The sequence below is a fragment of the Pseudorca crassidens genome, chromosome 19 (genome assembly GCF_039906515.1).
Source record: "Pseudorca crassidens isolate mPseCra1 chromosome 19, mPseCra1.hap1, whole genome shotgun sequence".
Taxonomy (NCBI): Eukaryota; Metazoa; Chordata; class Mammalia; order Artiodactyla; family Delphinidae; genus Pseudorca; species Pseudorca crassidens.
In genome coordinates this window covers 38771481-38790660 of record NC_090314.1, presented here as the reverse complement: position 1 = coordinate 38790660, position 19180 = coordinate 38771481, and the positions used below count along the sequence as shown (strand labels likewise).

At 43.9% G+C, this 19180-nt stretch overlaps 1 protein-coding gene across 2 annotated transcripts in view; it reads left to right on the top strand.

The window, feature by feature from the left end:
- Positions 1 to 19180, top strand: part of LOC137213021 (C-C motif chemokine 4) — a 172483-nt gene that overhangs the window by 136483 nt on the left and 16820 nt on the right. The window lies entirely within an intron of this gene.

Sequence of the window (19180 nt, the reverse complement as noted above, 5' to 3'; positions counted from 1 at the left end):
CTTATATAAAAGGTAACCCAGCATTTTCCTTGTACTGACTCTCTTGATTTTGTTTTCCCAACTAACCTGAATCACAGGTTGAGAGGAATACTGGGGGAAGAAGTAGGGAAATATGAAAACGGGCAGAAAGCAATGAGAAAGGGATAAAAGTACTAGTAGAGGGACACCAGACATCTCCCTGGAGATACTTTCCTGGAAAGTTGAAACTGACATATTACTTTGTAACCAAATCACAATGGATATGGTCTAGGAAAATTTCCTAGTTAAATGAATACCATGGTGATGCGAATGTGTGTACACAAGTTCCTTTTCATAAATGATTTCCTCAGAATGATGGCTAACACTTGTTGAGGGCTTACCAAGTGTTGGGTTCTTCGCTAAATGCATACATTAGTGCTGTGCTAAGTGCTCACATTAGTGACAGTCTAGCCACTCCTGCCTGCAGTCTGTCAAGGATACCCTACCCGCCAGTTGCCTGAGAGCCTTGGTCACCTTCTCTGTTGTTCTGCACTTTGCTTTCTCCGGGAATGTTCTCCATAGCCACACCTGAGCTGAGGCTTGGGGGCCAGAGTGGCCAGAGTTAAATATAAATACAGGATGAAGAATTCTTCACTATAAGGATGTCCCATGCAATAGATGGGACATACTTATACAAAAAGTATTTGTCGTGTATCTGCAATTCAATTTTAACTGGGAATCCTGTATTTCATCTGGTAACCCTACTTGGGGTGCATACCTGTCATAATGGCTGCCTAGTTCCTGCTGGAGATGGGTGCTATAGGATTGGCTTGAGGGAAGAGCAGTGCTTTTCAACCTTGAATTCACATAGAATTACTTGCAGGAGCTTTTTAAAAAACTCCATTGCCTGGAGAGCACCTCCAAAGTTATGGGTTTAATGAGATTTAGGTGGGAACTGGGCAGCAGTAATTTTAAAATGTTAATGCACAGGTAGTTTGAGAACCAATGTTGGGGTGTAGTCCTTGTCTGTTTTTGGCTGGTCTTGGGGTTTCAGAGGCAATACAGCTCCTTTCCCATTTTTCAAAGTTCTGATATGTTTTTGGTCAATTCCACTGGATGGTTAATTAGCAGAAAATCCGTCAGCTACTGTTACTTTTAGAACGGGGTTTTGGAACTCCTCTCTCATAGCACAGTACTGGGAGCTCTGGGTGTCCCCTTTACCGTCACACCCCTCTCTCCCATGCCACTGGCTGCTATCTCCCCATGGCCCTCTGCTGATGAAACGATGCCACAGGCATGGAGGTTTCCTTAATTAGCTCCAAGTATGTTGCCGCAGTTGTTGCCTCCAACTGCATCCCAGTTGCCTGCGTCTTCACAGAGAACATGATGGTTCATTTTGTCCACAAGATAAATATTTAAAGGAGGGGTCTGAGAACGGGATGAATCAGGCTGTATATGGACCCCACTTTTTTGTCCTCTCTATTCTCTCATCTTCCCATTTCTTCTTATACTAACATTAGCTTGGAGGAGAGAATTCTGCTTTTCCAGATGACTGATTCTCAATCGGCTTGATTTGCAGGCAGCAAGCAGAAAGGGTTTCTCTTAAGCAAACTATACTTTTTTCCTTCTCTGCTATTGGAGAAGCCAGTTTCAAAGTGAGCTAATCTCTTTCTTAGTGGGCTTTGCTCATGTATGCAAGAAGTAATCAGTCTTCAACATCCTGAATTTTGCTTTTGGATGCAACCTTGGTAGGCAGATGACCTTGGTGAGAATACATGAGGCCATGGGGGTGACCCGCTGTTGTGCTGACTAGAAGTATCCTTACTGATTTTGCATTCAGCTCCTGCCCTCAGCCAATTCCACTTTTGGGGTCTGATGTCTGCAACACTGCAGTCTGTGTCACTTAAGGATGTTTTGAGTTACTGTATCAGAAAAGCTGGCTCAATCTGACTTACCCGATAAAGGAAACTTGTTAGTTCACTTAACTGAAGTTTCAGGAAGTATTGATTGACTACCTTCAGGCAAAGCTTGATCCAGTGGTCCTTAAAGTATCACCATAAACCATATTTCTTTCTGAATTTCTTTTTTTTAAATAGATTTTATTTATTTATTTATTTATTTACTGGCTGTGTTGGGTCTTTATTGCTGCACGCGGGCTTTCTCTAGTTGCGGTGAGCGGGGGTTACTCTTCTTTGCGGTGCGTGGGCTTCTGATTGCGGTGGCTTCTCTTGTCGCGGAGCACAGGCTCTAGGTGTGCAGGCTTCAGTAGTTGTGGCACGTGGGCTCAGTGGTTGTGGCTTGCGGGCTCTAGAGCGCAGGTTTAGTAGTTGTGGCTCATGGGCTTAGTTGCTCCGTGGCACGTGAGATCTTCCCGGACCAGGGCTGGAACCCGTGTCCCCTGCATCGGCAGGCGGATTCTTAACCACTGCGCCACCAGGGAAGCCCTCTTTCTGAATTTCTGATCTCCCTTTCGTTTGAGAGCTTCATCCTAGGACCTCAACTGTAAAGTGAGTCATTTTGCTTGCAGGCACTTCCAGATGTTATGAGTTCCCCCCACCCCTCAAGACCCCTTCACTGCGTTTCAAGAGGAGAATGACCTCTCTTCACACAGGTGGAACCCGCTAGGCGGTCCGCTCTCTTTCGTCTTCCTATAGATATAGAATGTGCTTGTTGACTTCCTGAGCCAGACTGAGTAGGAGAGAAGAAAATGAGCTAAGGGGCAGAGCAGAGAAAGGAGTGAGTTTCCTCTTGGTCAAGCGACCCTGTGGAAGGTTCTGGAGCTTGAGCCTTCTTCTCAACGACACAGCACAGATTGGGGAATCATATATCCCACCTTTTCTGGGGAAGACCCCGTTGATGCTGGTTGTGCCAGCATAATTACTAATAGTATCCTCTTTGACTCTCAGAACGGTCATCCTACCAATAGGAGGTCTAAGTCTTGAAAGGTCTCTAACGGCAGGAGCTCAGGGTTGATGTCCACAAAGGTCCCTGGCTGTGTGGGCAAAGGATGCTGAAGTCCAGTCTGCACATCACCTGTAAACTCTTACACCCAACGCAGGGCCAGGTGTGCTCCAAGAGGGAGACTTTTCTTAACATGCTCAGGCTAGCGAAGGCCCAGGTGTGCTGCCAGTGGTGTGGACTGAGGGAGAGATGAAGGGTGCGGGCAGGAGTGGGATGTCAACATCAGGGAACTATGCAAAGAGAGGACCCACAGAAACCCCTTCTGTGCAAAGAAATGCATGTGCTGCCCAAAAGAGCATCAGTGGCTTATTGGTATTAAAAAGAGAAGCAGAGATAACAGACAGAAGGGAAAAGGGACTACATCTGTTAAGTTTTCTCTTTACTCCAGTATCACCCCACATAGACCACCCACCTCGCCACCATACCAGAAGAATTAGGCCTTTAAAAGAGAGGAGGGGAAGGGATCCAGGACCAAACTAAAGCCTCATCTCACTCCAACTCCTCTGAGCCCAAGTTGCACCAATGGGAGGTGTGGAGGTGGGGAGAAGTGGAGATGAGATCAAATTTGAGATTGAAGTTTTAAACTGAAAGAATTTTAATTACTGAATGTGGCCAGAAAGTTATGGGATCTGCCCCAAAATGTTGTTAAGGTGGAACCAGCAGTGGGAGAAAAGTTCAGCATTTTATGTTTGTTTTCTGTAAGAGTCAGGATAGGACAGGCTATAGTTCTGTAATGAACAACCCCCCAGTACATTAACGAAATAAAAGTTTCTCACTTGCACAAGATCTGATGTAGGTTGGATCATTGGTTCTCAAAATTTAGTGTGCTCCAGAATCACCTGGAGGGCCTGTCTAAGCCCAAGAGGCTCTAATTCTATATGTCTGGGGTATGGCTCAGCTCTGCTTTTCTATTGGGCTTTCAGGTGATGCTGCTGCCGCTGGCCCATGAACTGTTCTTTGAGTTGTACTGATCCCAGAGCAGCTTGCCTGGTGACTCAGGAATCTAGGCTGCTTCCATCCCGTAGCTATAGCTTCTGGAATGAGAGAGAAGGAGACGGAAAAGGCGTACTGCTTTTAACTGTTCTGGCCCAGAAGTGACACACGTCACTTCTGCTTACAGACCATTGAGCAGAATTAGTCACAAGAGACCAACCCAGCTGCAATGTAGGGAAACATATGGACTATTTAGGGAGCACTGTCTCTGCCACTTACTCTCAAACAAAAGGGTAACCAAGGAGAGAGGTCTGACCAATGTGAACTTTTATTTTTGGCCGCGCACGCAGCTTGCGGGATCTTAGTTCTTCCACCAGGGATTGAACCCGTGCCCTCAGCAGTGAGAGCACCAAGTGCTAACCACTGGACCGCCGGGGAACTCCTGACCAATGTGAACTTGTAGTCTATGAGAGTATTTTGCTTTTTCTTTTCCTAACCCCCTTATTACTAAAAGATGACTGTCAGTTTAGTACTCATCCTACATATGAGGTATTCATGCAATATTCGTGCTGTCAAGATGTGGACTAAACCCTAGATCTATTGGGAAACATTTCAATGCTCATAGGCCAATAGTGTAAGTCGTCAGATGTTGAGAGTCCACAGAAGCAAGGAGGAGACTCCATGGCTTCAACAAGAGCAGAGGTTCCTCCTGTGATCACTCCTAATAATGCCCACACACTTGTCATGGGTGGTTTGCTATGTTTTTGGGCAGAAGGGAGAATATCTCAGAATCGGAAAGGATTATAAAATGTTGCATGGGAGGAGCTCTGTGTGCAGGTACGTGTGCGTGTGCGTGTGTGTGTGGAGAGAGAGAGAGAGAGAGAGAGAGAGAGGGAGAATCCTGGGTCAAAATGTACCCCTTGGAGCTAGACAGGATATGTTTGTTACCTTGATCTCTTGATACAATGGACAGCATGACATTAACCAACATTCCAAAGTTTTCTGAGCCGCACTGAAGTCTGAAAGGCTCATCCCTTCAATGGTGGATCTAGATCTTGAGCAGGGGATTCAAATATCTGGGATACCACATATAGCTGGGGGTGGGCTGTGGGAGGATGAGATGAGGACAAAGAGAGCTAAGAAGGGGCAAGTTTTTGGAGTAAGACCCCAACTTAAAAAGTCTTGTCTCTTAAATGAAAAAATTCACACACTCATATGTATGAAAATCAAAGGACAAAGAGTGGAAAATGAAAAGTGGAGCTCTTCATTTCTTAAAAATTGTGTTTCCCAGAGGAAATCACATTTAACAGGTTGAGAGGTATCACATCACATGTCCTTCTTATGTTTATGTAAACATATAGAGCTTTTACCAAAGCAAGCATTATTACATGTAGTTCTGAAACAATTATGTTATAACAAAGATATTTGTATATTTACAGATACACATATGAAGGGTATATTTTATATACATAGCTTTAAATTAATGTCATGGATACATTTTCATCTCAGTACATTTATATCTACTTCATCATTTTCAGTGGTTTCATATTTATTATGTGGCTGTACTATGATGCTTTAAGCTATTCCATTTTTGATGAATTTGTTTCTCTTTCATTGCTTTCACAAACAGGGCTGCAAAGAACATCTGTATGCCTATACCTTTATGTCTTTAGATAGTGTTTCTCAAAATAGGTTCCTCAAAATAAGATAGATTGAAGAATGCATACATTTAAAAATTTGCTAGAAACTGTGTCAATTACTCTTCAAAAACCCTATCAAAATTCCACTTTGTGATACTAAAAAATAAAGAGTTTAAAACAAAACAAAGTAAGTAGGGCTTAACAAAAAATTAATATACATTTGCATTTCTCATAAGCATGTGGAATTTCTCTCTCCTGAATTTTACAACAGAGACTCTGACTTAATCTAACTTTCTTACGCTTAAAAGCATAATCTAGGCCAGGACTCAGAAAACTTTTCCATAAAGGGTCAGGTAGTAAATGTTTGGGGCTTTGCAGGCATACAGACTCAGTGGCAGTTATTCAACTCTGCCACCGTAGTGAGAGCAGCCACAGACCGTATATCATGGAACGGGCATGGCTGTGTTCCCCTAAGACTTTGTTTACAAAAACAGTCTGGAATTTTTTTTTTTTTCCGGCCGTGTGGGGCGGCATGCGGGATCTTAGTTCCCTGACCAGGGATCAAACCCATGCCCCCTGCATTGGAAGTGCAGAGTCTTTAACCACTGGACCACCAAACAAGTCCCAAAATCACCTTTCATTTTTAACTTTCAGGAATATGTGGCCTCTAGATGTGTGACGAACCTGAAGCCTGGCCCTCAAGCTGAGGCACAAGAACAAGCAAACAGGCTTCTTTTACAGAGAGCTGGGGTGTGTTTCAACCTGTTATTTGTGCTGTGCCCTGAGGCTGGTAGCCTGTTTTCCATGATTGTTACAGTCTTGAGAGACCCAAGAATGCAAACCCCTGTGGCCACTAGAGTCAGAGGTTCACAGGGCATCCCCTGGCAGCAGCCACAAAGCCTGGACACCAGATGGAAAAACATGGTCACCAGGAATGTGTAAAAACCTGTCTCCGGGAGATACCAGTGCTGTGGAGTGTGGCAGGGGGTGAGCACAAAGATGGTGTCCACTGGTGGGAGGGTAAAGATGCCTTATGCTGAGAAGAAGAAAAAGAAAAAACAATAACTGCTGGCTTTAGTAGAGCACAGAGAGAGAGAGCAAAAATGGTTCTACCATACCTCCATCCTAGAGATTATCCCAATGGCCGGCCCCTCAGGCCAGTGCTTTAAGTTGAGCAAATGCGTCTTTTTGGCCTCAAGTCTGATGCTTTTCCAATGGCTGCTTCTGCGCTGGGCCCTGGGGCGAGTGAATCTGCAGCGTGAGACCCTTAAGAGGGGTTTCTCAGTTTGCCACAGCTGTTTGGATCTCATGGACACGAGTCCCATTGGTTTTCAAAGCCTGATCTTTGGGGAGGATCACCTCTCAGTTGCAGGTCTTAAAAGTTGGGGTGCCTGAAAAGTTGATGGGTTACAGACCTTTTGCTCCTCAGGGAGAAGCTCCCGGTTTGTGAGTTCTCTCCTGACTATGGGTGGTCACCCTGGGGGTGGGGTTAATGGCCAGACCACAGTTCAGACTCTTCTACCCTCCTCCCGTGTGGTACATTTTTTTAAAACTGAGGTATATTTGCAATATTATATTAGTTTCAGGTGTACAACATAGTGATACAAAATTTTTATAGATTTCACTCCATTTGTAGTTAGTATAAATATTGGTTATATTTCCTGTGCTGTATATACCTTGTAGCTTATTTACTTTACATATAGTAGTTTGTACCTTTTTTTTTTTTTTTTTTTTTTTTGGTACGCGAGCCTCTCACTGTTGTGGCCTCTCCCGTTGCAGAGCACAGGCTCCGGACGCGCTCCGCGGCATGTGGGATCTTCTCGGACCGGGGCACGAACCCGTGTCCCCTGCATCGGCAGGCGGACTCCCAACGACTGCGCCACCGGGGAAGCCCCAGTTTGTACCTCTTAATCCTCTACTCCATCTTGCCCCTCTTCTGTTCCCTCTCTCCACTGGTAACCACTAGTTAGTTCTCTGTATCTGTGAGTCTGTTTCCTTTCCGTAATATTCACTAGTTTGTTTTATTTTTTAGATTCCACATATAAGTGATAACATACAGTATTTGTCTTTCTCTCTCTGACTTCTTTCACTAAGTGTAATGCCCTCCAAGTTCATCCATGTTGTTGCAAGTGGCAAAATTTCATTCTTTTTTAATGGCTGAGTAATATTCCATCGTATATATAAAACCACATCTTCTTATCCATTCATCTATTGATGGACACTTAGGTTGCTTCCATACCTTGGCAATTGTAAATAATGCTGCTATGAACATTGGGGTGCATGTATCTTTTCGAATTAGTATTGTCTCTTTTTCCTGATATACACTCAAGAGTGGAATTGTTGGATCATATGGTAGTTCTAATTTTGTTTTTTGAGGAAACTCCATACTATTTTCTATAGTGACTGCATCAATTTACATTCCCACCAACAGTGTACAAGGGTTTCCTTTTCTCCGCGTCCTTGCCAACATCTGTTATTTGCGGTGTTTTTGAAGATAGCCATTCTGACCAGTGTGAACTGATAACTCATTGTGGTTTTGACTTGCATTCCTGTTGATTAAAAATGTTGAGCATTGGGCTTCCCTGGTGGCCCAGTGGTTGAGAGTCTGCTTGCCGATGCAGGGGACATGGGTTCGTGCCCCGGTCTGGGAAGATCCCACATGCCGTGGAGCGGCTGGGCCCGTAAGCCATGGCCGCTGGGCCTGCGCGTCTGGAGCCCATGCTCTGCAATGGGAGAGGCCACAACAGTGAGAGGCCCGCGTACCACAAAAAAACCACAAATAAATAAAAATTTTAAAAAAAATGTTGAGCATCTTTTTACGTTCCTGTTGGCCATCTGATGCCTTCTTTGGAAAAAGTTATCTTCAGGCTTTCTGCCCACTTTTAAATTGGGTTTTTTGTTTTTTCATTGTTGTTGTTGAATTGTATGGGCTATTTATATATTTTGGATATTAACTCTTTATGAGTCATATCATTTGCAAATATTTTCTCCCATTCAGTGGGTTGTCTTTTCATTCTGTTGATGGTTTCCTTTGCTGTGCAAAATCTTTTAAGTTTAATCAGGTCCCATTTGTTTATTTTTGCTTTTGTTTCTTTCGCCTTAGGAGACAGATCTAAAAAAAATATTGCTATGATTTATGTCAAGGAATGTTCTGCCTTTGTTCTCTTCTAGTAGTTTTATGTTCTCTTCTAGTAGTTTTATGGTTTCCAGTCTTACATTTAGGTCTTTAATCCATTTTGAATTTATTTTTGTACATGGTGTGAGAAAGTGTTCTAATTTCATTCTTTTACATGTAGCTGTCCAGTTTCCCTAGCACCACTTATTGAAGAGACAGTCTTTCTCCATTGTATACTCTTGCCTCCTTTGTTGCAGATTAATTGACTATAAGTGTATCGGTTTATTTCTGAGCTCTCTATGCTGTTCCATTGATCTTTGTGTCTGTTTTTGGCCAGTATCATATTGTTTTGATTATTGTAAGATTGTAGTATAGTCTGAAGTCAGGGAGCGTGATTCCTCCAGCTCTGTTCTTTCTCAAGATTCCTTTGGCTACTCGGGGACTTTATTGTTTCCATATAAATTTTAAAATTATTCTCTTTCTGTTAAAATTGCCATTGGTATTTTCATAGGGATTGCATTAAATCTGTATATTGCCTTGGGTAGTATGGTCATTTTAACAATATTAATTCTTCCAATCCATGAACATGGTATCTTTCCATCTGTTTGTATCTTCTTCAGTTTCTTTCATTAGTGTCTTATAGTTTTCTGAATACAGGTCTTTTACCTCCTTAGGTAGGTTTATTCCTAGGTATTTTATTCTTTTTGATGCAATTGTAAATTGAATTGTTTCCCTAATTTCTCTTTCTGACAGTTTATTATTACTGTATAGAAATGCAACAGATTTCTGTACATTAATTTTGTATCCTGCAACTTTACCAAATTCCTTGATGAACTCTAGTAGTTTTTTCATGGTGTCTGAGATTTTTAATGTATAATATCATGTCATCTGCAGATAGTGATAGTTTTACTTCTTCCTTTCCAATTTGGATTCCTTTTATTTATTTTTCTTGTCTGATTGCTGTGGCTAGGACTCCCAATACTATGTTGAATAAAAGTGGGGAGAGTGGGCATCCTAGTTTTGTTCCTGACCTTAGAAGAAATGCTTTCAGCTTTTCACCATTGAGTATGATGTTAGCTGTGGGTTTGTCATATATGGCCTTTATTATGTTGAGGTATGTTCCCTCTATCCCCACTTTTTGGAGAGGTTTTATCACAAATGGATGTTTAATTTTGTCAGGAGCTGTTTCTGCGTCTGTTATTCTTCAGTTTATTAATGTGGTGTTGATTCATTTTGATTAATTTGCAAATATTGAACCACTCTTGCATCCCTGGGATAAATCCATCTTGATCATAGTGTATCGCCCTTTTAATGTATTGTTGGATTTGGTTTGCTAATATTTTGTTGAGGATTCTTACATCTGTGTTCATCAGTGATACTGGCCTGTAATTTTCTTTCTCTGTGATATCTTTGTCTGCTTTTAGTATCAGGGTGATGCTGGTCTCATAGAATGAGTTCAGAAGCATCTCTTCCTCTGCAATTTTTGGAATAGTTTGAGAAGGATAGATGTTAACTCTTCTCTAAATGTTTGGTAGAATTCACCTGTGAAGCCATCTGGTCCTGGACTTTTGTTTATTGGGAATTTATTTTGTTACCAATTCAATTTCATTACCAGTAATTGGTCTGTTCATAGTTTCTATTTCTTCCTGGTTTAGTCTTGGGAAATTGTAGATTTCTAGGAATTTGTTCATTTCTTCCAGGTTGTCCATTTTATTTGGCATCTAATTGTTTGTAGTAATCTCTTATGATCCTTTCTAATTCTGTGATGTCAGTTATAATTCTCTTTTTTCATTTCTGATTTTATTAATTTGAGCCCTTTTTTTTGATGAGTCTGTCTAAAAAATTGTCAATTTTGTTTATCTTTTCAAAGAATCAGGTCTTAGTTTCATTGATCATTTTTATTGTTTTCTTAGTCTCTATTCCATTTATTTCTGTTCTGATCTTTATGATTTCTTTCCTTCTACTAACTTTAGGTTTTGTTTGTTCTTCTTTTTCTAGTTCCTTTAGGTGTAAGGTTAGGTTGTTTATTTGAGATATTTTTTGTTTCCTGAGGTAAACTTGCATTGCTATAAACTTTCCTCTTAGAACTGCTTTTGCTGCATCCCATAGATTTTGGATCATTGGGTTTTGGTTTTCATTTGTTTTCAGGTATTTTTTGATTACTTCATTGATTTCTTCAGTGAGCCATTAGTTGTTTATTAACATGTTGTTTAGCCTCCACTTGTTTGTGTTTTTTGCAGTTTTTTTCTTGTAGTTGATTTCTAGTCTCATAGCACTGTGGTTGGAAAAGATGCTTGATACGATTTCAGTTTTCTTAAATTTACTGAGGCTTGTTTTGTGGTATAGCATATGATCTATCCTGGAGAATGTTCCATGTGCACTTGAAAAGAATGTGTACTCTGATGCCTTTGGATAGAATGTACTATATATATCTATTAGGTTTAATGTGTCATTTATGGCCAGTGTTTCTTTGTTGATATTCTGTCTGGATGATCTGTCCATTGATGTAAGTGGGAGTTAAAGTCCCTTACTATTATTGTGTTACTGTCAGTTTCTCTCTTTATGTTTGTTAATATTTGCTTTATGTATATAGGTGCTCCTATGTGGGTGTATATATATTTACAATTGTTATATATTCTTTGATTGATTCCTTGATCATCATGTAATGTCCTTCTTGGTCTCTGGTAACAGTCTTTGTTTTAAAGTCTATTTTGTCTGCTATAAGTATTGCTATCCCAGCTTTCTCTCTTTTTAAAAAATACTTATTTATTTATTTATTTTTGGCTGTGTTGGGTCTTTGTTGCTGCCCGTGGGCTTTCTCTAGTCGCGGCGAGCAGGGGTTACTCTTCATTGCGGTGCATGGGCTTCTCATTGTGGTGGCTTCTCTTGTTGCAGAGCATGGGCTGTAGGCATGGGCTTCAGTAGTTGTGGCGCGTGGGCTCAGTAGATGTGGCTCATGGGCTTAGTTGCTCCATAACATGTGGGATCTTTGTGGACCAGGGCTTGAACCTGTGTCCCCTGCATTGGCAGGCGGGTTCTTAACCACTGCGCCACCAGGGAAGTCCCCCCAGCTTTCTCTTGATTTCTATTTGCATGGAATAACATTTTCCATCCCCTCTCTTTCATTCTGTGTGTCTTTATATGTGAAGTGATGTCCTGTGAGTCTCAGCAGTGCACTCCCCTCTGGTTACTAGAGCTATATCCTCTAGGGGTGTGCCCTATGTGGGCTGCTTGGATCCTTCTGTTGTGGTGGGCTGACTACTGTGGGTGGTCTGGTAGGCTTGGCTGGCTCCTGGTCTGTTTGGTTGCCAGGCCCGCCCTTGTGTGGAGGCCGCCAGCCACTCCTTGGGGGGGCCGGGTCAGAGGGTAGGGTCAAGGGTCAGGCTGGCTGCAGAACCCTGGGGGGACCCTGGCACTAATGCTGGCTCACTAGTGGGTGGAGTTGGGACACAGGAGATCCCTGGACTGGTGCCCACCCACCAGTGGTTGAATCTAGGTCCTGAGGCTAGTGCTAGCCCACAGGTGGGCAGAGTTGGATCCTGGGGTCTAGCTGCAGGGCCCAGGGATCCCAGAGCTGGTGTCAGACTGCTGGTGGGTGGGAATGATTTCTGACACAGCTGGCTGTGGGGTCTAGGGTATCCCAAAGCTTGTGTTGGCATGCTGTTGGGCAGAGCCTGTGTCTGGTCAATCCCAGGCTGGTGCTGGCCTGCTGGTGGGTGGGCTGGGTCTGCAGGCTATGGAGCTGCAGTTTTCCTAGGCCTGGTACCTGCCTGCTGGTGCGTGAGGCTGGTTCTGAGTTTAGAGTAGGCTCACTGGTGGGTGGAGCCAGGGCCCAGCTGGTCTGAGGGCTGGTGCTGGCCTGCTGGTGAGTAGGCTGGGTCCACAGGTATTGGGCAAGGTTTTCCTGGGGCTCATGTTAACACACTGGTGGGTGAGACTGATTTTGAATCTAGAGCAGGCTTGCTGGTGGGAGGAGCTGGACATTCTGAGGCTGGTGTCTGCCCTCTGGTGGGTGGACCTGGGTCCCGGGGTCTCTGGCTATAGGGCTCTGGGGGTCCCAGATCTAGTGCCTGCTCACTGGTGTGTGGGGCTTGGTCCTGGGCCCTCTGGTGTGTAAGGCTGTGTTCAGGGGAGGCCATGGGCTCAGGGGGTCTTAAGGCAGCCTATCTGGTGGTGGGTGGGGCTGTGTCCCTGCCCAGTTAGTAGCTTGGCCTGAGGTGTCCCAGGACTGGTGTCTATGGGCTGATGGGCATGGATGGGGCTGGATCTGAGGCTAATAAGCTAGAGGGAGGATTCCAGCATGGCACCTGCCAGCACCAGTGTCCACATGGTAGAATGAGCTCCCCAAAATGGCTGCTGCTGGTGTCTGTGTCCCCGGGGTGACCTGCAGTTGCCTCCCGCCTCTCTGGGAGGCTCTCCAAGATCAGCAGGTACGTCTGACCCAGGCTCCTATCAAATTACTGTTTCCATCCTGGGTCCTGGAGCATGTGAGATTTTTGTGTGCACCCTTTAAGAGTGGAATCTTTATTTCCCACGGCCCTCTGGGACTCCCAAAAGCTGGCCTTCAAAGACAAATGTTCTAGGAGCTCGTCTTCCTGGCCCAGGACTCCTGGCCTGGGGAGCTCAATGTGGGGCTCAGACCCCTCACTCCTTGGGGAGAACCTCTGTAATTGTAATTATTCTCCTGTTTGTGGGTTGCCCACCTGGGTGTATGGGTCTTGACTGTACGGTGCATCCTCTCCTCCTGTCTTGTTGTGGTTCTTTCTCTATATCTTTAGTAATAGAACATCTAGTTTGGTAGGTTCTTGTCTTTTTTATTGATAGGTGCTCTATAGTTGTAGTTGTAATTTTGGTGTGCCTGTGAGAGAAGGTGAGCTCAGGGTCTTTCCATTCTGCCATCTTGCCCTGCTATCCACTGTTGCTCTTTTCTGTTTGCTGATGTGAAGTAGCTGCTCAGGTAGTTTTCAGGTCTTCTGCAGAGGAAATTGTTCGGTACGTAGCTACAGATACAGCATGTCTGTGGGAGGAGGTGAGTTTTGGATATCCCTAAATCACCATCTTGGACCACTTCCTCTATCGCTTATTTGCTCTAATCTTAGGTTTAGTCTCCATCTCCTTCTGCAGAGAATGCAGCTAATTGAACAGTCTGTCTCTTGTTCCAGTTCCATTTGGGAACCTTAATCTGTTCTAAGAAGAGATTTTTCCTGGTCTAAGAAGAGATTTTTTCCAGCAAGAGACTATCTCTGTAAATCACCTATAAGGTGGCACTGAGGTTACTTAGCTGATCACTGGGAACCACCTGAAGCTGGATTCTGCCTCCTATTGAAAACCCACCCAATTTTCCCACTCCCACTATAGGACAAGCCCCCACCCTTCCTTCTGGGTACATAGAATAGAAAGCTAGAACTCCTTTGGAAAGAGAAGCCCCCCTGAACAGATAGCCCAGGGCATTTTTGAAAACCCCTTGGGAAGTCCTGTATTTCACTTGGTACCTCTGTACATAGGGCTTTAGTGATGTGGTCTGATCTGAGCCAGAAAGTGGGGGGACAACAGCAAATGTCAGCAGGAGGACACTTGTGAGAGGAGGGCTGGGAGCAGAGAGCCCTGGTGAGGAGGGCAGTAAGGGCTCAAGAGTGTGGGCCAGAACAACTTGCTGTTGCCAGCCTCCTTCTGGGGTCTAAGCAACGTCCCCTACTCTTTTTTTTTTTTAACATCTTTATTGGAGTATAATTGCTTTACAATGGTGTGTTAATGTCCCCTACTCTTAAGACCTAAGTGGTGGACTATTGGGAGATAGAAACTCGGGGTGATGAGAGAGGAAGTTTTTAAGCCCAGTTGTGCCTTGTTGACTTGTATATGCAAGAGGGGTCTTGGGTAACCACAGGGCTCAGGGTATTTGCAAGAATAGTTCAAGTGCTCACTTAACTGGGGCTGTTTATGGGGAAGTGGTTTCCACGGCGAGAGGAGGTGAGATGTGTCATTGTGGGACCACACTTAGTTGGTTCTTTCTCTGTAGAGCCCTATAGTCATAATTTCCCCCAGCAGAAACTTCTGTTATTCCACAGCTGTTCTAACTGCATAGATGTGGCGTTTGCAATGATGCCATGAGTCCTGAGCAGCACAACCCAATTTAAACCACACCCAAGTAGACAGAGTTGTATTATCAAAGCCTGGGCTTCAGGAGTGATGAGAGGGCAGGCTGCTTTTCAGACACTCACTCATTCAAGAGAGGTTCATCAAGGGCTCTCAATAAACACAAAGCAAAGAGGATAAAGACATGTTAGGTAGACTTCCCTGGTGGCACAGTGGTAAAGAACCCATCTGCCAATGCAGAGGACACAGGTTCGAGCCCTGGTCTGGGAAGATCCCACATGCCACAGAGCAACTAAGTCCGTGCGCCACAACTACTGAAGCCCATGCACCTAGAGCCTGTGCTCCACAACAAAGAGAAGCTACCTCAGTGAGAAGTGTGCGCACTGCAACAAAGAGTAGCCCCCACTCGATGCAACTAGAGAAAGCCTGCGCGCAGCAACAAAGACCGAATGCAGCCAAAAAAAAAAAAAAAAAAAAGACATGTTAGGTATGGGGGTAACATACATAAGGAACCTTAAAATGCTTAGCCCTTGACCAAGATAATCCGTGTCTAGGAATCTATTTCCTATATAAATACATTCAAATATGGAAGAAAGTTTATGCATAAGAGTATTTGGTCCCCAGCATATTCATAACAATTTAAAATTGGACCCAATTTAAATCGTCTACAATATGGAAATGGCAAAGAAAATTATGGTATCTTCACTTGGTTGGCTCTTAGGGAGCCTTTACAAACAATACAATGACATGGGAAATGCTTAAGTTCTAATGATAAGTTAAAAAAAAAAATACCCAAGATGCAAATAGGCTTATTTTAATCAGGACCTACCCCATGTCTGGGGATGTGGTCAATTCTATATAATATTTTTTTGTGGATGCTGTTCCCAGGAAAGAGGGGGAACAGAAGCAGCAGGTATGATGTGTCCCCTGCCATCTACCCCTTAGTCTGTCTAATAGTAAAGGATTCTCCTCTCTTCCTCAATATGGGCAATTTCAGTAATGATGATTCATTATTCTGAGAGTTCTCTCATCTTCCTCTTTCCCCCGTCTTCTGCTTTTATGAAGCAGGGTGGGTAGTGTTTGTGGCAGGACCAGTTCTACCCCACTTAGTGTGTCCTGGGATGAATGAACATGTAGCCCTATTTTCTGGTGGTGACTGTGCCACTGTGAAGAGCTTAATGTCTCTTTTGCCTCAGATTTGGGCAATAGTCATTTATAGGGCAACAGGAAATATACAAATCAGCATTTTCTTAAAAGTAAAGTCATTCAGGAACGGAGAAGACTAAAAGTTTCTAATCTAGAGAGCAAAGGAGAAGACATGTTTATCACACCCAAAGTGTTAGTGTTGTTAACTCAAGGAAAAAATCTATAGGAAAAACAAACACATAGTGAGAACATGTTTTTCCTGACCAGCACCTACTCTACATCCTTCTTGATACCAGAAACCCACAGTTCCTTTGGGAAGCGATTCTTGCTCATAATTCTCAGATTTATGTGAAATTCATCCAACCATGATGCAGGTATGTGCCTTGATTAGCTTAAGCAAATCAATGAAACCCATCCCCTTAGCCACAGTGATTGGTTAGGAATTGGATTTCTTACCTGTCAGTCAAATCTGAAAGAACCTAGTGATTTTTTTTCCCAAGGGAGACACAGCGTGTGTCTCTCTCTCTCTCTTCCCTGAAGAAAATGAACAAGAATTCATGTGACACTGGAAGGTACCGGCAGCTATCCTGGGACTCGTACATGGAAGGGAGGTCAGAAAGAGAAAACGGGACCTGCAGGGCATCACAGGGCTGCTGCATCCAGCCTTTCCTGGAGCCAGAGCCTCCCTGTCCCCTTTGATCTTGGAACCACAGGGTTCATTTATTCCAGTCTCTTTGAGGTAGGTTTGCTTGTTTGTTTTCCTTCTTGCAACTACTAATATCCTGAGAAATACAGAGTTCTGTATCTGTGCAGAGATACAGAGTCTGTTAAAAGTAACAGCTCGTGACTGAAGCATGGGATTAGCTGAACTGAAAAAGCAAGGAGTTTGGTGAGGACTTTGTTAAGTGGAAGTGGTTTGGTGTGTCTGGGAATTACCTGGAGTCTTGTTAGACACAGATTGCTGGGCACCACCCCCTAAGGGGGGAAGCCCGGGGCGGGGGTGGGGATGGGTGTTTGCTTAGAACTTGCATTTCTAATGGTTCCCAGATGCTCCTGCTGTGGTCTGGGCAGGACCTTTTGAGAACCGCTCTCATATGGTACTGCTGGTGCTGGTTGACCTGGTGCTGGTTGACCTGTGGTGGTGCTGGTTGACCTGTGGTGCTGGTTGACCTGGTGCTGGTTGACCTGTGGTCTATTGCATCTCAGTAAAAATCTTTTTTTTTTTTTCCTTTAAGTAAAATTCTTTAAGAAAGAGCTCAGGCTGCTTTGAAATGGGCTTATCTGACATCGAAAAAGGGAAACAATTCAGCTTTGCTAAGAAAGGCCTTTCCAGTCTGTCAACTGTTGTCAGTAATCTGGAGTCTCGAAGGGCTGTAAATGCAGATATTTCGACTTCAGTCTAAAGTTAATGTGAATAGAGGCAGGGAGGTGAGAGACTTAACAGGAGAGAATCCTGAGCTCTGACTATGGGTCCTAAGTCCCTCTCTCCACCGTCTCCTGTGAAATATTTGTCTTCCTTGTTTGAAGTGGACAGTCAGCTCCTTGTAAAGGCGCAGGGAAGGCGTGGCTTTGGGCATCAAATATTCATCACTTTTGCATGTTGCTCCATCTCTGCAGGGGCCGGAATGGAGGCAGCGCTCTCCCGCCACGCGGCTAGAGGTAGGGGTGTAGGGGTGACTGTAGTATTGAGGCCCATGCTAGGAAACACATTCCCAACACCAGGTAAAATGCAAGGTGTATGACCAGGCAAGCTCTCCCTTTTGGGTTATTGAGCTCATGGAATAGATCAGAAGCCTGCTGTCATTAGATGGGCATTATTTGCAGGACTTCCCTGGCGGTCCAGTGGTTAGGACTCTGCTCTCCCCATGCAAGGGGCACGGGTTCGATCCCTGGTGGGGGAACTAAGATCCCGCATGCAGCGCAGCACAGCACAGCCGAAGTTAGCTGCCCAACACCTGAGGCAAACTCCAGGCTCCTAACTCACGTGGATAAGAAGTTGGCAGCTCCCGAAAAGGGCTCCTCGCTGGCACACATGTGTCCACAGAGGACAGTCCCCAGGGAGGTCAACCCCCAGGGAGGTCAACCCGAGAGGCTGACTAAGCACTTCAGTCAAGTCTCGGACTCAGAAATGCCCTCTACATTGGTTAATAGTGCAATTCCCACGCTCCCCGCTCCCTCACAGGGGTCTTTATTCTATTTACACTTTTTGTTCGCAACACTTGTGTTGAGTGATCGGGCACGGGTTAGCTTTCATCAGCCTTTGGGCTGCTGGACCTTGAGAAGCAGTGCAGCATAAACGAGCAGATTTCGTTTGTCCCTAGATGCTGGAAGCCAATAGAGAAGAAGTGATGACAGCCTCACTGCTTCTTTGGGGACAAAGTTTGTTCCTCTCATTCTCCTGATAGAATCTTCGCACTTGTCATGGTGTGGGTGGTAATGGTGTTAGGGGAATGGGGCCCCCGTAAAGGAAGGGGATCATAAAATGTTCTCTAGGAGGAGCTCTGTGTGTGTGTGTGTGTGTGCGTGTGTGCGTGTGTGCGGGTGATATGAAAGTCTTGGGCGAAAGGACTTGCTCCTTGTATTGTCCTCGTTATATAAAAGCCATTATGGCATCAAGACTGTGAGCTAAGCTAGCTCTCTTTTCTTTGTGTCAACTCAGAATCTCAACCAGAAAGTAGTTTTGATGGATGGAATATCACCTGTCGAAGGGTGGGTAAGATGAGACTGGAGAGGTGAGCAATACATGCTCATTGAAAACTAAATCACATAAAAAGTACAGAAAATAAAAAGGAAGAGTCCCCATTCCTTTAAAGAAAAAAGAATAAAAATCCCATTTCCTCTAAGAAACCATAGTTAGCTATTTGATATGTATCTTTCCAAATATGTGCCTTTGTAAATATATATGTATATATGGTTTTTTAAAATAAAAGCAAAAATAATGTCATTCGATACATATAGTTCTGTAGCATATATGTAGAGTATATATGCATATACTAGATGTAAACAGATATACCTTTTGCACCTAATACTATGGACACTTTCCATAGGTATAGATGTGTGTTATCCTTTTTACTAACCACAGAATAGTCCATTGGTGGGCATCTCAATTCTCTTCTGATGTAATCTTCTACTGGTTTAAATGGTTGTTCCCATTTGCTTGTTGTTTACAAACCGTGCTGCAAAGAATATCTTTGTGTCTGATGAACCTATGGGCAGGACAGGAATAAAGACAAAGACATAGAGAATGCACTTGAAGACACAGGGAGGGGGAAGGGGAAGCTGGGACAAAGTGAGAGAGTAGTGTTGACATATATACACTACCAAACGTAAAATA